Here is a 17,202-nt window from a genome sequence, read left to right on the forward strand (position 1 = left end):
CTCCCTGTTGGGACTTGGCTTGATCACACAGCAGGGACCATCTGCCCAAAGGAATTCCTACATCCCCCAAGCAGTTCCTACATCCCCAAAACATTCCCTACAGCCTTATATAAAACAATACACCCCCAAAACCATAATTTAGGGATACACACAAAAAAACTGGGGACAGGCCATGAAAAAGAGAAAAAAAAAACTGAGGTGACCTTAATTTAATTTATGCACGACCCATCTCTGAGGTGAAGCATTAGTAAGGTTGGGAGATGAATAGGGGAGAAAAGGGGGGTTGGGTTGAAGAAAGCGGTGAATTTTAGGGGACAGAAATAAAAGCTTTATTGGGAAAAAAAGGAAAATTGCATCAGTAAGGGGGGGAAAAGGAAGAAAGGGTGAGTAAGTGCTGTCTCAACAGAGGGATGCTAAACCGGGGGGGAGACGGAGGGCACTGTGCGCTGGTTCGGGCTCCCGGCGCCCTGCGTTCCCCCTCAGCTCTGCACGGCGGTGCCACGCGCGTCACCGCGGGTCCCTCGCGTGTGGCCGCCGTGCCCCGTCCCGCGTTGCGTGCCGAGCTCCGAGCCGCGCTAATCCCGCCTTGGCAGCCGCCTCACGCCCCCGCCTCCATTTTAACCTCTTCGTGCTTCCACGCCGGGCGCGGGCGAACGGGGGGGAGTGCGTGTTGCGTGTGAAGGGCGGCTCGCCCCCCGCGGGGGTCATTAATTAAGATCTTGCATTAATAGGAGCTGGCGAGAGCCCGCCTTGGCTGGGAGCGGGGTCTGGGAGCGGGGTCTGGCCGCGCCGTGCCGGCAGCTGTTCCCGCCGTGCGTGATGGCGGCGGGCGGGGGGGCGGCGGCGGGCGGCGGCTCTCACGCGATGGCGGGGCTGACGTGCCGAGCCGGGGTGTCGTGAGGCGCGGCCGTGAGCTCAGCGCGGATCACCGCGGGCGGCGAGCGGGGGGAGCGCGGCAGGCCGGGGGGAAGGCGGGCTGCAGCACGCAGCAGGCAGGCAGGGAGGGAGGGAGGGATGGACGGGGGAATGGAGGCTGCTGCATCCCGGCCCTCCCCACCCTGGCTGCGCCCGCTGAGGAGGGGCTGGAGGGGGCTTGGCCAGAGGGAGCTGAAGGGATCCGGTCTTGGGGATCCCGTGTTTGGGGGGTCTGAGGGGATCCAGGTATTGGCGGCGCTGAGAGGAGCCTGTCCTGGAGGGGATCCAGTCCTGTGGAGATGGAGGCGAGCCTGTGCTTGGGGACCTGAAAGAGATTGGACAAAGGGGAGCCTGTGGATGAGAAGATCCAGTACTGGGGCGCTGAGGGGAGGCTATCTTAGGGGAAATAAAGGAGATCTGTCTTTGAGGTCTGTGGGAGGGTTGCACAGAGGGAGCCTGTCCGAGGGGATCGGGGGAGATCCTGTCCTGGAGGTGTGGAGAACCTGGCAGAGCCGTGCTGAGCCAGCAGGGATGCTCCCAGGCCAGAACTCCGAGGGAAGCAGAGCACAGGAGAAGCACTCGGCTCTGAAGCAGCTGTTTCCTCCCGGCAGGAAGCCCCCACTCCTCACGGAGCCCACCGCCCGCTCCACACATCCGCGGTGGCTCCGGGGGCTGAGGGGGTCGGTCAGCGCTGCCCGAGGCCTCGAGCCGCGGCCGGGCCGGAGCACGGCCGTGTCTGTGCCCGTGGCACCGTGCCGGTGTTCGTGCCAGCCCCGGCGCCCGGCACCGCTCGGGATCAGGTTCCAGGCGGCGCGAGCAGCTCCAAGGACAAACGAGCGGGCAAGAACCGAGTGCGTGACACGCAGCAGTCATAAGGCAGCTATTTCCATTGTTTTCCGGCAGGCTTTGTACCTTCTCAAACACACGTGGAAAGCCTCCCGCTGCTTAGAAATCCCAGCCCAGAGGAGCAAAGTCCGTGCCAGTGTGCAGCTGGGGAAAAAGGCAATAAACACCAACACTCTCTCTCTTCGCACAAAGCGGGACCGGCCGAGGGGCTGGGAGGGTGAATAGGTGTGTCCACACCTGCAGCATTCTCTGGACAGCGAGAAATCCAACTTTTATCCCAGCCCTCTGGCTTGAGGCTGCCCTTACATTCGCTCGGTACAGGGAGCGGTGCGGGGAAGCGGCTCTGCGGCATTGTCTGCAAACAGCTCCTCTGGGAAGCTCCGGTTGTTTTCCTAGGGAGGAGCAGAGCTCGGTTATCGCTCCGTAGGTACACAGGGGATTTGGGGAAGAGCGGGGATCCCGTGCCGGCCCGCAGCACGGAGCAGACGTGCGGCACGAGGGGTCAGGGGAAGGACAGGGCTCGCAAGGCAGCCAGGTTATTTATTCCCGGTGCTCCCTGCACATCGCGTTGGTTCCCCTTTTCCAGCGGTATTTGCTGGGTTTGTTTGGTTTGCTCCGTTTGCCCCCTCTTTGCAAATGTCACAAGGACGAGAGTGAGGGGAGAGGGGCCTCAGTGGGAGGATGTTTGGAGAAGGGATCTGAGCGCCGGGGCTACCTGGGAGTCAAGGTCAGGCAGGTCGCTGTGTGCTAAGAGCAGAAACTCTGCACAGCAGCAGGGAAATGATAAAATCAGGGAGAGCAGGGTGGAGCGGGGTGCTTGTGCGGGAGGGCAGAGGGGACGGAATGGTCCCACTCTGCAGAGGCACCGATGTGGCCCAGAGCAGAGCAAGAGGAGCGTGCTGGTGGCAGTGGGACATGCGGGGCTGCACCGGCATCCCGAGGGATGTGCTCCTGCCGTGACATTGCCAAGTCAAAGTCAAGCTCTTGGCTGCAAGAGCACACGAGGTGACTCAGAGAAAGAAACCATATGATTAAGCAGCAGCTGAGTGCCAGAAGTGAAGAGCTGTCAAGGATAATATCAGGAGTGTGTGTGTGGAGGACAGTGGGTTTATTTGCCACGATAGGAAAGGATTTGAAAGGGAATACAAGACGCTTGTACTGAGTCTGACTTGGCAGCAAGAGGAGTTGGGAAGGGTGCCAGGAAAAGCGTCAGGGATCCAGGGCTGGAGTGAGGAGGGAATGCCGAGCACAGAGGCAGCTCTGGCAGTCAGGAATGGGCAGAGGGCACAGACCAGTCAGCAGGATGGCATCTGGGGAGGGAATCAAAGAATCATTAGAGTTGGAAAAGATCCCCAGGACCATGGAATCCACCCTTTGACTGACCAAATACTGCACTGTCACCAGCCCAGAGCCCTGAATGCCACATCCAGTCATTCCTTGGACACCTCCCTGGGCAGCCCTTTGGAGTGCTGAAAAACCCTTTCCATGAAGAAATTCCTCCTGATGTCTGACCTGAACCTCCTCTGGCAGAGCTTGAGGCCGGTTCCTCTTCTCCTGTCAAAAGGTCCAAACAAGAGCCCAAGCCCTGGGAGATGGTGCAGAGGGTTAGGAGGTTTTGTTCTCTCTTTTTAAGGCATTCAAGGGCATATCTATAAGATCTCCTAATGCTCCTGGGTGACAATGATGGTGGCACTCCTGAGGGCTCCTCAGGCAAAACAGAGCTGTTACCACGAGGGTGAGGTGCAGGACTCAGCAGTTTCCCAGGAGCCCGCCAGGGAACTCCCATGGGATGGCAGAAACCCCATCAATCTTCCCTGTTCCCCCCAGCCACCAGTGATCTGCTCTTTCCTAATTTAAACACAGGAGCTGGAGGGAGCGAAACGTTTCTACTGCTGCCTAAAAAAAAAACAACAACAAACCTGAAAATCCTGCCAAAACAGAAACTGCACACAAAGCCCTCCCCACTGGAAGGGGACAAGGATGGGTGAAACAAGACAGATGTTACAGCCTTGGTGAGCTACTGGAAGAAACACCAGGCAGTGATGAAGGGACTGTGGAGTCACTGTAAAACAGGAAAAGATAGAGAGAAAACACAAGTGAAGGAAGCTGGGATGTTTAGAGGATGGAGCATCCCAAGGGGGATGGTGGGGCTCACTCGAATCCAGGGGGCAAGATCAGTGTGTGTGTGCATCATTCTGAGATCCAGCATGCAAAAACAATGCCTGGGTCTCCCAGCCTGCAAGGAAAGGAGTGGGAATGCCCATACAAGTAAGGACTAGTCTTTGCAAGCCCTGAGACTGTGTTATGATATTTACTGGTGACACAGCTCTGGAGCTTTGCTTGGGCTCCTCTCCATCCCCTTTTAAACGCTTTTAACCAGCAGCATGCAGTGCCTGGCAGGAGGTCAGGCTGCTCCTTCCTCCAGCTCACCTCAGTGCCCAGCTCCTGCTTTGGGATGGCCCTGCAGCGTCCTGGCACATCCTGGCAGGAAAATGCAAATGTTGCATTTCCATGGCATGGCCTGACAATGTAAATTTATCTCCCACAGAGATAACAGCACGTGTGTGTTGGTTGCAGGCTGTTGCTACAACAGACTGTTAAGAAGCAGCCCTACCCTTCTATGTGCGGAACTGGGATGAAAATAAAGCAGAATAGGATTTTTCTTGCTTTGCTTTAGAACCCGTTTCCCCATCTGTCAAACCCACTGACTTCAAAAGGAGCAAGGGCAAGACTGCAGCTAACATCCAAACAGAGAATGTTTAGTGAAGTGCAAAAATGGCTATTCCTGCTCTCTGAAGGCAGACACTGGGGGAGGTGATGGCCAGAGGATGGCCCTCTGTACTGCCCTGACCGAGAGCTCGGCCGTCGTGTCCTGAGGACACCCGCGGTGACCCGTGGCCATCTGAGGTGACCCATGGCCTGATGCCAGCTGAGCTGGCAGCTTGTGGAGCCCAGGGATGTGCAGGAGCTGTGGCAGCCACCACCTCGCTGTGCTGGCTGCTTTCTGAGGGCTCTGCTACAGAACCCTTCAGATCCCTCAGCGTGGTTGTTCTGGGGCTCCTCCAGCACTGCTCAGCATCACAAACTTTGCCCCCATTCCTGGCAATCTGCTGCACGTGATGGTTTCCATAAGCTGTTCGCTATTTCAAAGTACCTTAAATAGTTTAAGGAAAGAGATTTTAGATTAAATTGCTTTAAAATCTTTAGGTTTCTTTGTGATTTATCCCAAATAAAAGCTATTGAAGAACTTGACACAGCTGCCAGCAGAAGGCCCAGAGCTGTTGGTGTGTTCGGGATCAAGAGTTGGGACTCCCTGCCAGGGGTCCCTGAACTTTAAGGTCCCTTCCAGCCCAAGCAGCTGTGACTCAGTTGTCAGAGGCACACAGAGAGGTGTCCGTGGCTCCGGGAAAGCAAACCCTGTGTGTGACCCCTGAGAGGCAGGGGAGGCTTGTGAAATGGGCCAGTGTTTCCTGGTCACCATGGAGTCACCGAGGGAACAGGCAGATTTTCTTCCTGTTTACACAACATGGCACCAGCAGCTTTGTCCCCATCTCTGGTGGCCTGCAGCCACCATTTGGAAGCCGTGGTGACACACCATGGTGATAACACTGCCAGAGGGTTTCTGAAGAGCTCACACAGATCCCAGCCCTGCCCCAGGATGCTGCAGTGCAGGACGGCTGGCAGGAGATGCAGCCACCAGGGCACGAGGGAGGGCACACCAAAGGTGGCCCAGATATGTCACAGGGAATTGTTCCCCAGGGAATGGCAACAACCACCTGCATCCAGTCTGTCCAGTGCAGGGGCTGAGGGAGCTGGGAAGGGGCTCAGCCTGGAGAAAAGGGGGATCAGGGGGGACCTTGTGGCTCTGCACAGCTCCTGACAGGAGGGGACAGCCGGGGGGTCAGGCTGTGCTCCAGGGAACAGGGACAGGAGCAGAGGGAGCGGCCTCAGGCTGGGCCAGGGGTGGACACCAGGACGAGTTTCCCCATGGAAAGGGTTAAAGGGGGGGAGGTTTGGAGTGCCCATCCCCGGAGGTGTCCCAGAAAGAGCTGGAGGTGGCACTCGGTGCTCTGGGCTGGGACAAGGTGGGGATTTGTCACAGCTGGGACTCGAAGGTGTGCGAGGGCTTTTCCAGCCTCAGGGATCCTGGGATCTCATCACTGTGTGCAAGAACAAGCCTTGCTGGGAGCTCAGGCTGGACCTGGGGTTCCTGCAGGGACTCAGGCTGCTGCCACACTCTGTGGGTCCATCCTAAAGTGCTGATGGCTTAAAGCCAAAGGTGCCACTCAGGACCCCACAGCCCCGTCACACTGCACAGGGACAGTGCACTACAGAATTCACCGTTTTCTCACGGCACTGTGACAAAGTAAAAGTGAGTTCATTCCCAGGGGTTGCAGCGACTGCTTTCGTGAGCCCCCATTTCGTGGCAGAAAATTTCATTCCCAAAGAGTTTTGCTGTCGTGAGGTGATGGTGAGCAGTGACAGAGTCCCCAGCTGCACCAGCAGAGCAGCAGGCGCCACGCACGGGCTGTCACAGGGCATCAGTCACTGCACCACGGGAAACCACCACACACAGCCAGCCTGGCACCCACACTGCAGCCTCCCCTCAGGAGCCACGGCTGTCTCCCTGCAGAGCCCACAGTCACACACACACACCCTGGCCTTTACCTGCTGGCCTTTCTTCAGGGCTCAGAGGAAGGGCCGCGGGTTGTTCTGCGGGGTGAGAGCCTCATCCCCCAGCAGGATTTGGGGTCCCCCACACTGGGGTCAGCTCACAGCGTGTCCCACTGTCCCTGCACTCTCCCTTCTCCCATCCCTCTGCAGGAGGGCACCACACTGAGCCCCCCTTTGTGGGGAGGGAACCTCCCTTTCCAGCCCAAGTCAGATCTGACTGCAAGCCTGCAGTTTTGGGAGCTCTGCAGTGTCACCCGCTGACCTGGGCTCGGTGCCTGCGGAACAAAAGCTCTCCCTGCTGCTGTTTGCTCTTTGCACAATATCCCTCTGAGTACACTTCCCATATCTGGGCCGATAGGGTGGCAGATACTCGCTGTAGTATCTTGCACTCACACGGGGAGGATCAGCACTTCCTGCTGGGGGTACAGCACTCCCCGCCCCGAGATTAAGGGCACATTCAATATTTATTGAGCTGTCACACCTTGGGGCCCTGTCAGGACTGAGCTCCACGGTACCTGGTGCTCTAAAGCCCTGATAAGAGCCAGTCCCACTCCCCCCGTGCCACGTGTGTCCCTGCTCACCACCAATGTCACAGTGCCCCGAGCTGCCACCCCGGTTATTTTAAGGATGGCAATGACTTCCACACAGGTGTCACCTTTCAGAACTCTCAAAAATAGAACTTTAGAAAGTGCTTCACGTAACCCTTACCCTGAAAAGCCTTCCCAGTGGAGGGGAAGGGACCAGCCACAGGACACAGGAGTTTTGGGAATTAACTTGGATCCAAAAAGAAGCGTAATTAAAGGTTATTCATACAGAGCCTTTTTCCTTCACAGAGTGCACAGAAAGTGGATTGAGTCATAGGATCACAGAACCACTGAGGCTGGAAAAGCCCTCCAAGACCAAATCTGTGACCAATCCCCATCCTGTCCCCAGCCCAGAGCACTGAGTGCCATGCCAGGACTTCCTTGGACACCTCCAGGGATGGTGAAATGATCAACTGGCAGAATAATCCTCATTTTACACTGAAAGAGAGGTTTGCTCAGACAGGCCAAGCTGAAAGAGCATCCAGATCTCTGGATTATAGAATCATGGAATGATCTGGGTTGGGAGAGACATTAAAGTTCACCTCATTCCACCCTGCAGTGGGCAGGGACACCTTCCTCTATCCCAGGGTGCTCCAAACCCCATCCAACCTGGCCTCAGACACTTCCAGGGATTGTTCCATTGATTTCAGCCCACTGGATCACAGCTTTCCTGCTCTGTAACAAATCTATAACAGACAATTCTGTCAAGGTGGTAAGGGCAATCAGACAGGACTGGTCACTTAGTTTGAAACATGTGAAGGCCCCCTGTGGAAGTGCCTTTTGCCAGTTCTTTATGGGATCAGAGCACAGTCCCATCCGATTCCCTGAAAGCCAGCACTTCCCAGCTGTGCGTGTCCCCAGGGAATCAGAGGCAAATCCTGTCTCTGCTTCCAGCCCAGCCTCCCCTGCTCCATGGCCCTCCAGAATGTGTCAGGACAGCAGCACAGCTGATCTGGCACGTCACCGCTGCTCAAGGAAATGAAAATAAATACAGATTTATGAAGGAAGGCCCATTTCTGGCACCAGGCACGGATTTCCTGGCTGACTGCTAATACCAAAGTGCAGATCCTCTCTTTTATATCAGCCAGGGGAAATCCCAGCAGTTCATGCCACAGCATTAAAACACAGGCTTCTAAAAATAGCATTGCAGAGCTGGACTGGAAACAGCAGTAAAAACGAGAAAGGAAACCTTGTCCTTTTGTGTGCTTGGGTTTTTGAAAGCAAGGATGTTAAACTCAACCCTGAGAGCTCATTTCAAAACAATAGGGCTTGGGAGGTGAGCTGGCAATATCAAAACAGCTACTGCACAGGGACATTTCTCTGTTTAAATCCTACATTTATTTAAGATTTCCAAAACTTGCCTCTCTCAAAAGGAGGGCATTTCCCAACCTGTGTGTTCTCCATCACAGTTCTGTCATTCCTGCTCAACCACGTTCATTTATCTCGTGATCCTGATAATTAATCCACATGGATAGACTTGAAATTCAGATATTTCACTCTTTGACCTGCAAATTCACATTCTGGTACAACCCAGGTCCCTCGTGCTCTTGCAATCCCTCAATTCACAGGGAAAAGAGGAAACAGAGAAGAATCTTTCCTGCCTGAGGGCCCCCTGGGAGACCACACAGGAAAACACATCTCATTATCCCACCATAACGTGGGAAAAATCAAACATCCCCAGGCCAGGGAAGTGATGTCAGGGGCTGTAGGTTTCTCACAGCTGAATTAAATACACAACACCCACAAAAATCCCATCTCAGCTGGATGGAGGATGGCTGGGACTCGCAGTTATCCCAGGAAATCAGCAATCCTTGCAGCACTGCTGAGCCAAGGAGATCCCCCAGGCCTGCCCCGGGTGTGACTCCCTCCCTGGCAGGCTGGGAAAGGACAGTTTGTGGGAATTGCTCGTGGTTTTCCCCTGGAAACAGAGTTTCTCAGGAATCAGGCTGTCCGGGAGGAAGAGGTCAGCGGGATATTTGTACAGCTGGCTGATCAGGTTGCCTTGGTATGGATTTTCCAGAGGTCTGGTTACTTATGGAGCTTCCAATCCATTCCCAAACCTGGCTCATTAAACTCAGTAAGCACTTCAGTATGGCAATAGCCATTGCTTTGCCATATCTTTTAGCATTCTTGCTAATCCATAAAACTTAGCAACTCAGCATGAAAACCACAGGAAGAAAGAGCTAACGAGCTCCTCCTGTAAGAGTCTGTTTCTACAACTCCCATTAATGTTAATTGGCCTTATAAGAGACACAGCAGAAGGAAAACAGACCCTGGAAGATGGAAAAAATCAACTTATTTGTGCAGCCGGGTAGAGATCCCCTTTCCACAGCCTCTCTCAGCCCAACAGCTACAGCTCTTCTGGCTTTACCCCCCTAAAAGCCTCGAGACACATTGCAGATGACCAGACTGCCAAAGACACTCAGTCACATTATTTATGCTGTCACAGCACACGACTTAATAGGAAAAGAAGAATAAAATCCAAACCCACAACAGTGTCAGGGGAGCACTTGAATTTCAGCATGTATTTGATTTGTAAGTAAAAAGTTTTAAATTCTGAAAAACCTGGTCTGGGGGAGGTGTCCCTGCCCGGGGCAGGGGAGAACAGGAGGGGCTTTAAGGTCCCTCCCAACCCAAACCAGGCAGGGTTTCTGATTCCATCAGCCCTCGGGGATGGGGAGATCAGGACAAGGGAGGAGGAGATCAGGACAAGGGATGGGGAGATCAGGACAAAGGATGGGGAGATCAGGACAAGGGATGGGGAGATCAGGACAAATCCCAGCTGGGCTGGAGGAGGCTGCAGGGAGCTGGTGCTCCCGAAGTGTCCCAGTGCCACCCACCCAGGGCTGCCAGGGCAGCTCCAGCCCTGCTGGGTGGGGCTGCAGCCAAACCAGCCCTCAGCTGAAACTCGTTCCCATAACTATTCAAATAAAGCATTTCCATAACCACAACCAACAGCTGCCGGCACTCTGTGAAGCGACAAAGAAAGGCTTTCTCAAATAAATTTCACGAGAAGGAAGGTGAAAATGAGGATGAGAGGTCTCGTTTGGGCCCACGTGAAGCCAGTTTTTGTTAGCTGATGTTTGTCCTTGTGGGAATCTTAGGCTGTGATCAGATGGAACATGTTGGGATGTTGGGATTGTGCTGTGCAGGGCCAGGAGCTGGACTCGATGATCCTTGTGAGTCCTTTCCAGCTCAGGATGTTCTGTGATCCACTAAAACACATGCCAAACCCGAGGCATCCAAAGCCTTCTACTTGAAGCCCACAACAAAATTTGTGTCATAGATAAGGCACATTTAAAATAAATCAGGTTTAGAGTGGGGTATTTTTTTGTTATTATTGTAAGTACACAGCAACCAGCAGCAATTCCTGTGCCCTCCCATCCCACCAGAATGCCAGCAATGGACATGGCACTGAGCTGCCCCTCCTGAACCCCCTGAAAGGGATCATTAAAATTCAAAAGTTCACTGCCAATTAAAGCTCAGGCAGTGTGGAGGGGCCTGCCCAGCCCAGGGGGCTCAGGGATCACCAGCAGTGGCCCCACCTCTCTCCTTCCCTCCCTCCTTCCCAAGCCATCCCTTGCATCACTCCGTGTCCCGAGGCAGCATCTGCATTTTCCCACATGGGCCATTCAACTGAATAATGCCCTGGTGTTTCCCGAGGAGAGGAGCTCCCCAGCAAAGTGCTGATTCTGGGAATTCTGGAGGGGGGGGAAGAGCAGAGGCTCCTTCCCAGCCCTGCTAGGGGAGTGCCAGGCACACACAGCTCATACATCTGTGCTCCTGGGCTCTCTCCAGCTGCCTTTTGGAGAATGCTAGACAGGAAATTGATGCCACAGGGCAAATATTCATTCTTGCCGACTTCCCTGCCAGAGCAAGCCCAGATTTGCCCTGGCTAGACTGGCTTCCTGCGGCCTCCCCGGAGCACCCCCGGCAGAAATGACGAAAATGTGTGTGAGGTGGAAAAACAAACAAACAACGGCCTGCCAGATGTTTGCAACACCGACCCGCGAGCACAGAGCTCGGGGCAGCTGATGCTCACGCTGCACTTCCAAGCCAGGCTTGGAGAAGCTGCTGAGTGCAGCCTTCCCCCAAGCACCCCCATTGCCACTAAACCATGTCCCCAAGGGCCACACCTCAAAAACCCTTCCAGGGATGGTGGGTGCTCCAGGCAGGAGTGGGGTGCATCCCTGAGAGTCAGGGAGATGAATCCTGCCTTTACCTGTTTGTATCTCTGAGAGTCAGGGAGATGAATCCTGCCTTTTCCCTGTTTGCATCCCTGAGAGTCAGGGACATGAATCCTGCCTTTTCCCTGTTTGTATCTCTAACAGTCAGGAAGATGAATCCTGCCTTTTACCTGTTTGCATCCCTGAGAGTCAGGGACATGAATCCTGCCTTTACCTGTTTGTATCCCTGAGAGTCAGGGAGATGAATCCTGCCTTTTCCCTGTTTGCATCCCTGAGAGTCAGGGACATGAATCCTGCCTTTTCCCTGTTTGCATCCCTGAGAGTCAGGGACATGAATCCTGCCTTTACCTGTTTGTATCCCTGAGAGTCAGGGAGATGAATCCTGCCTTTCCCCTGCTCACATCCTGGCATGGGAGATGATGAGGATTTGGAGGCACCACTGTATCCCAAGCTGCTCTGGGAATCCCATCCCAGCCAGGAATTCCCAATTCCCAATCTCCCATCCATCCCTGCCCTGTGGCAGTGGGAGCCATTCCCTGTGTGCTGTCCCTCCATCCCTGTCCCCAGTCCCTCTGCAGCTCTCCTGGAGCCCCTGCAGGCCCTGCCAGGGCTCTGAGCTCTCCCTGGATCATTCTCCTCTCCAGGTGAGCCCCCCCAGGTGTCCCAGCCTGGCTCCAGCCCCCAGAGCATCTCCTTGCCCTCCTCTGGCCTGACCCCACAGCAGCTCCAGGCCAGGACACACGGGGTGCCCTGAATGCAAACCAATATTTCTCCTTTCCCTGCTTTGCTGCCTGCAATAATTATTGCTCTTTGTGCACTACAATGGCCTCCAGAATGTGGTGCAAATGTGGGCACTGTAAACACTTGTGTGGTTTTATCAGACAGTTCTGAAATGTGCTTCCCATGCCTAATGCTCTGGAAAATGGGCAGGAATGAGACAGAAAGCACCTGGAACATCTCTGTCAGCAGGAGACCTGTGAGCTCAGCAGATCCCAGCTGAGATTATCTGGAGGAGGCATCAGTGGTGCCTTGGCCCGGGTGCTGCATCTGAGTGAAAGGCAGAGCCCTTTGCTCTGCCTGTGCAAACACGGAGTTCATGGGAAACAAACAGCAACCTGATTCCATAGTGGTATTTACTGCAGCACTTCCCTGTGCTGTCCTTCCTGTGACCCAGCTGAGGGGTCTGGGGTGGCTCTCAATGAACACCCGGCCTGGCAGAGCAGCCAGGCTGGGCAGGGCTGGGGGAAACCTGCTCTGGGGGAGAGCTGAGCTGGGAACGGCCAGGAACTGCCCCAGCATTGGGGATGGACTAACAGAGAGGCTGGGCCACGAGCTGGGCAGCACATCCATCCTCTACCATCCAGAACCATGGAATGGTTTGGGATGGAAAGGACCTTAAATCCCATCCCACCTCTCCTGCCATTGGGGACCCCATTCCACTGTGCCAGGCTGCTTCCAGCCCCGTCCAGCCTGGCCTGGGCACTGGCAGGGATGAAGGGCAGGCCAAGAGGAGCCTGGCAGGGATGCAGCCCAGCCCTGTGCATGACTCCAGAGAGGGAGCACTGGCAGGGATGCGCAGCCTGGCAGCTCCCAGGGAGGGGAGCCCTGGCAGGGATGCAGGGCAGTGCCAGAGAGGGAGCACTGGCAGGGATGCAGCCCAGCCCCTGTGCATGATCTCCCCAGGGAGGGGAGCACTGGCAGGGATGCAGGGCAGCCCCAGCCCCTGTGGATGATCTCCCAGAGAGAGGGAGCACTGGCAGGGATGCAGCCCAGCCCCTGTGCATGATCTCCCAGGGAGGGGAGCACTGGCAGGGATGCAGCCCAGCCCCTGTGCATGATCTCCCCAGGGAGGGGAGCACTGGCAGGGATGCAGCCCAGCCCCTGTGCATGATCTCCCAGGAGGAGCACTGCAGGTCAGCCCACCCTGGCATGATCTCCAGCTCAGCCCTCCTGAGCACTGCAGCCAGCTCTGGACGGATCCTGCCCCGTGCAGCTGCACAGGGCTGGGCGAGGCCGGCCCTGCTGAGCTGCAGAGGTACAGGGAGTGCACAGAGCGCACAGACAAACAAACCCCAGCGTGGATCAGCACATGGGAATGTGCTCCTCGTGCACGGGGAGAAGGCAGGAGATGATTTATCACGGGCTAATTACGCATGAGACAACTTGTACCCGGCTGGTTGGACGAGAGGGAGCCCGAAGAAAATTGAGGCAACAACAACCCTTAGGTCAACCTGACATTTGTTGTTGGGTCTGTGGGAAATTATTCTCATAAAAACAGACTTTGTAGCCATAAGAGAAAAATAAATATTAATGCAGAGGATGTGCTGCGATGGTTGGATGGGGATGGAGGAGCCCCAGGGGCAGCCAGAGATGCTCCCTGTGTCCATCCCCCAGTTCTCACTCCAGATTTGCACATCAAAAGCTACAAATGAAAAGATCCCCACCCCCAGGCTGGGCAGGGGTTGGTGCTGGCATCACGAGGCTCTGGTGTGCTGTGCTCTGTGCCACCCATGACTCAGCCCCTCATGGGGACCAAATTCCCCTACAGCAGAAGGAAACGCAGGGCCAGGCTGTGCCCATCCTGCTGTGACACCGGGGCACCCCGGCCTTGTCTCACCCTGCTTCTCCCAGCAGAAACCAAAGGGATTTTTTCCCCAGGGAAAGCTCTGGTGAGCTATGGGAGAGGCACAGAAATCCCATGGAAGCCCTGGCATCCTGCTGCCAAGAACCCTCTCACTGCATCCATTTATGGTCCCACCACTCATCTCCAGCCCCTGTCCCACAGCCCCTGCCCCAAGCCTGGATGTCACACACCCAGGAGCTGGGTGTGTCATCCTGGGCCACCACAATCCTGCATTTAAGGGGTTTTCACCCCTCACAGGGACATTGCTGTGCTTGGAGGCTGTGCAGGAGCTGGGCAGGCTCAATGCAGCCCTGAGGGACCTGGTGTGACCTCAGAGCTGACCCTGCTTTGAGCAGGACGTTGGTTCAGACACCTCCCAAGGCTCCTTCACTCACAGGACACCTCCCCGGGAACCTTCCCCTCCACTGCCTGCACCTTCCTTGGAGCCACTTCCCCAAAAACAGCCCTGCAGAGCTCCTTGGCACTGGGAGGAGGGCACAGGGACATTTCCCACTCCAGGGTCATTCTCTGGTGAAATCCCACAGCCCCAGAATCACCAGAACAAACCCCAGGCAGGGCAGAGCACTGTGGGTGCCCTTGGCCAGGGTGGCTGCTCTGGGAGCAGCGTTTGTGCCCTGTGGGCAGGGGGCACAGCCTGGCTGTTCCTGTGTGTGGGCAGGGGGCACAGCCTGGCTGTTCCCATGTGGGCAGGGGGCACGGCCTGGCTGTTCCTGTGTGTGGGCAGGGGGCACAGTCTGGCTGTTCTGTTCGCGGGCAGGGGGCACGGTCTGGCTGTTCCCATTCATGGGCAGGGGGCACGGTCTGGCTGTTCCTGTTTGTGGGCAGGGGGCACGGTCTGGCTGTTCCTGTGTGTGGGCAGGGGGCACAGCCTGGCTGTTCCCATTCATGGGCAGGGGGCACGGTCTGGCTGTTCTGTTTGTGGGCAGGGGGCACAGTCTGGCTGTTCCCGTTTGTGGGCAGGGGGCACGGTCTGGCTGTTCCTGTGTGTGGGCAGGGGGCACGGTCTGGCTGTTCTGTTTGTGGGCAGGGGCACGGTCTAGCTGTTCTGTTTGTGGCAGGGGGCACGGTCTGGCTGTTCCCATTCACGGGCAGGGGGCACGGCCTGGCTGTTCTGTTTGTGGGCAGGGGGCACAGCCTGGCTGTTCCCATTCACGGGCAGGGGGCACAGCCTGGCTGTTCTGTTTGTGGGCAGGGGGCACGGTCTGGCTGTTCCCGTTTGTGGGCAGGGGGCACGGTCTGGCTGTTCCCGAGCACCTTGGGGCTGCTGACACTCGAGAGGCTGCTGCAGGAACAGCTCCTGCCCTTCTGCCCAGCTCCCAAATCAGCTCCTGCTCAGGCTGTTCCTTCCTCCCGGCCTCTGGGGCACCTTTATCCCGCTGTCCAGAACAGGCTGTTTCCTGACACATCCCAGGCACGGCACTGACCGCGCAGGGCTGACCTCACCCCTCACTGGCACCGCCTCGGCTGCTGTCTCCCTGACCCGGCAGTCCCCACGTGCAGGGTCCCCAGGCAGTCACCGGAGCCCCCCGGGGACCCCCACACTGCCCCGGACCCTGGGGTACCCCACAGCCCCCCACGGGAGCAGAAGCATCACTCGTGGCCCGGCCAGCCCAGCCGGTCCCTCTCGGCCTGGTCACCACCGGTGCCACCCCCACAGGGCCACCAGGTCCCCGACGGGCTTTTCCCAGTGCCGGCCTTGCCCAAAGGTGTGTCACCACCCCGGCAGTGACACAGCGAGATCCTTATCGCAAACACTCCTTTGTCACTTTGTCACCAGGTCCATCCTTCCCCCGGTGACAGCACGGGAAGCAGGGCAGGGGGCACGGGCAGGACTGACCCCAGAGGGGCTGGGGGCTCCAGGGGCTGCCCCAGCACGGCCGGGACAGGGCAGGGGGCTGGAGCGGGGCACTGTTACCCCATCCCTGCCCTTTGTCACCCGAACCGGCACAAACAGAGCAGGGACATCCCCTGGCAGAGCCGGGGTCGGGCCCGTTCTGTGCCAGGGCCCCCCTCGGGCAGGATTTGGGAACGGGCGATTTCTCAGGGCGCTGCTCAGGTGTCCCTCGAGCAAACGGTGCCACGGCCGGCGCACGCGGGACGCAATTAACAATTAACGTGATTAGGGGCACGCTCTGCCCCTGCCAGCTCTGCCGCACCGCCCCTGCCCAGGGAGCGATCCCACAAATCCCCATGGACGATGGGGGTCCCCAGCGCTCGGCTGGCCGGGCACTGCGGTGACGGTGACACGGGACGGTGACACGGGGACACGGCTGTGGCCCGGGCCAGGCTCAGGTGGCCCAGACGGGACCCCGGGCCCTGTGACAGAGGCGGAGCCGGCGGGGCTCAGCCCTGCAGGGTGGCTCAGACACTCCGCACGTTGGCAAGGAAACACCATAAATATTTTTGTGCATTGTCAGCGGCGCCTCCCTCCCATCCCACAGCGCCAGGGAAGGTGGGGAGGGAAGGGAAGGGAAGGGAAGGGAAGGGAAGGGAAGGGAAGGGAAGGGAAGGGAAGGGAAGGGAAGGGAAGGGAAGGGAAGGTTGGGGCAGACCCTCCCAGGGAGTGTCCCCAGGCACTGCGGAGGAGAAGGACCCAGAAACGCAAAACCCCATTACAACATCCAAGGAAAAGCACTGCTGACTGCCTGCCTGTGGGAAGCGGGAGAGGAGAGGGTGTCCCCACTCGGGGGGAGCAGCTGTGCCACCTCCCACTCCCGTCCTGCTCATGCCCGGCCCAGCCTCGAGCGAGAAACGACTCAACACAACCCCACAGAACAGCCACCCTCATTCCGAGGCTTTGGCTCTGAAGTCAACCCAAAATCTCCATTCTGGAGCCACCAAGCCCCAATGCAGAACCCCCCAGTGCCACAGCTGGGACACCCCCAGCCCGGTGGTGACCCCACTGTCCCGAGGCAGCCCCCAGCCCTCCCTGGCCCCGGTACCTTCCTGCAGCCAGCCCGTGGGATGAGAGCTGTGGTCAGGAACAGGAGCAGCTCCACACTGCCCATCCCTGCTGGAGCTCCCACCCTCCATAGGAGCTCCCCAGATTGGGGTCACTGCATCCAGCTGGGGGTGCCTCCCCTTGTGCTCACCTGCAGCTGAGCCCAGGCAAGGAGAGACCCAGAGGAGAGCAACCAGCACTGGGGTACTGGTGGGAGCAGGGAATTCTCTGCCACAGCAAAAACAGGCTTCCCTGAGGCCCCAGGAAGCCAAGTGAAGCAGGCTGTCACAAGGCACAGCTGGGTTTGGGGACACCCCCAGCACACAGAGCCTGAGGGTCCCTCCCCATCCCCTGAGCCCCACAGGAGCTCCCTAAGGGCAGCAAGGGCTCCCAGGCACACCTGGGCTGCTG

The 17,202-nt window shown here is 57.2% G+C and overlaps 1 long non-coding RNA gene across 1 annotated transcript; it reads right to left on the reverse strand.

The window, feature by feature from the left end:
- Nucleotides 1-288: 288 nt before the first annotated feature.
- On the reverse strand, nucleotides 289-16,838 carry LOC135451731 (uncharacterized). Its single transcript, XR_010441421.1, has 3 exons — nucleotides 16,793-16,838; nucleotides 1,999-2,153; nucleotides 289-1,905 (listed from the first exon to the last, which is right to left on the reverse strand). It is a non-coding gene; the product is annotated as an uncharacterized LOC135451731 (long non-coding RNA).
- Between the last annotated feature and the right edge of the window lie 364 nt (nucleotides 16,839-17,202).

Source organism: Zonotrichia leucophrys, chromosome 9 (assembly GCF_028769735.1).
Source record: "Zonotrichia leucophrys gambelii isolate GWCS_2022_RI chromosome 9, RI_Zleu_2.0, whole genome shotgun sequence".
NCBI lineage: Eukaryota > Metazoa > Chordata > Aves > Passeriformes > Passerellidae > Zonotrichia > Zonotrichia leucophrys.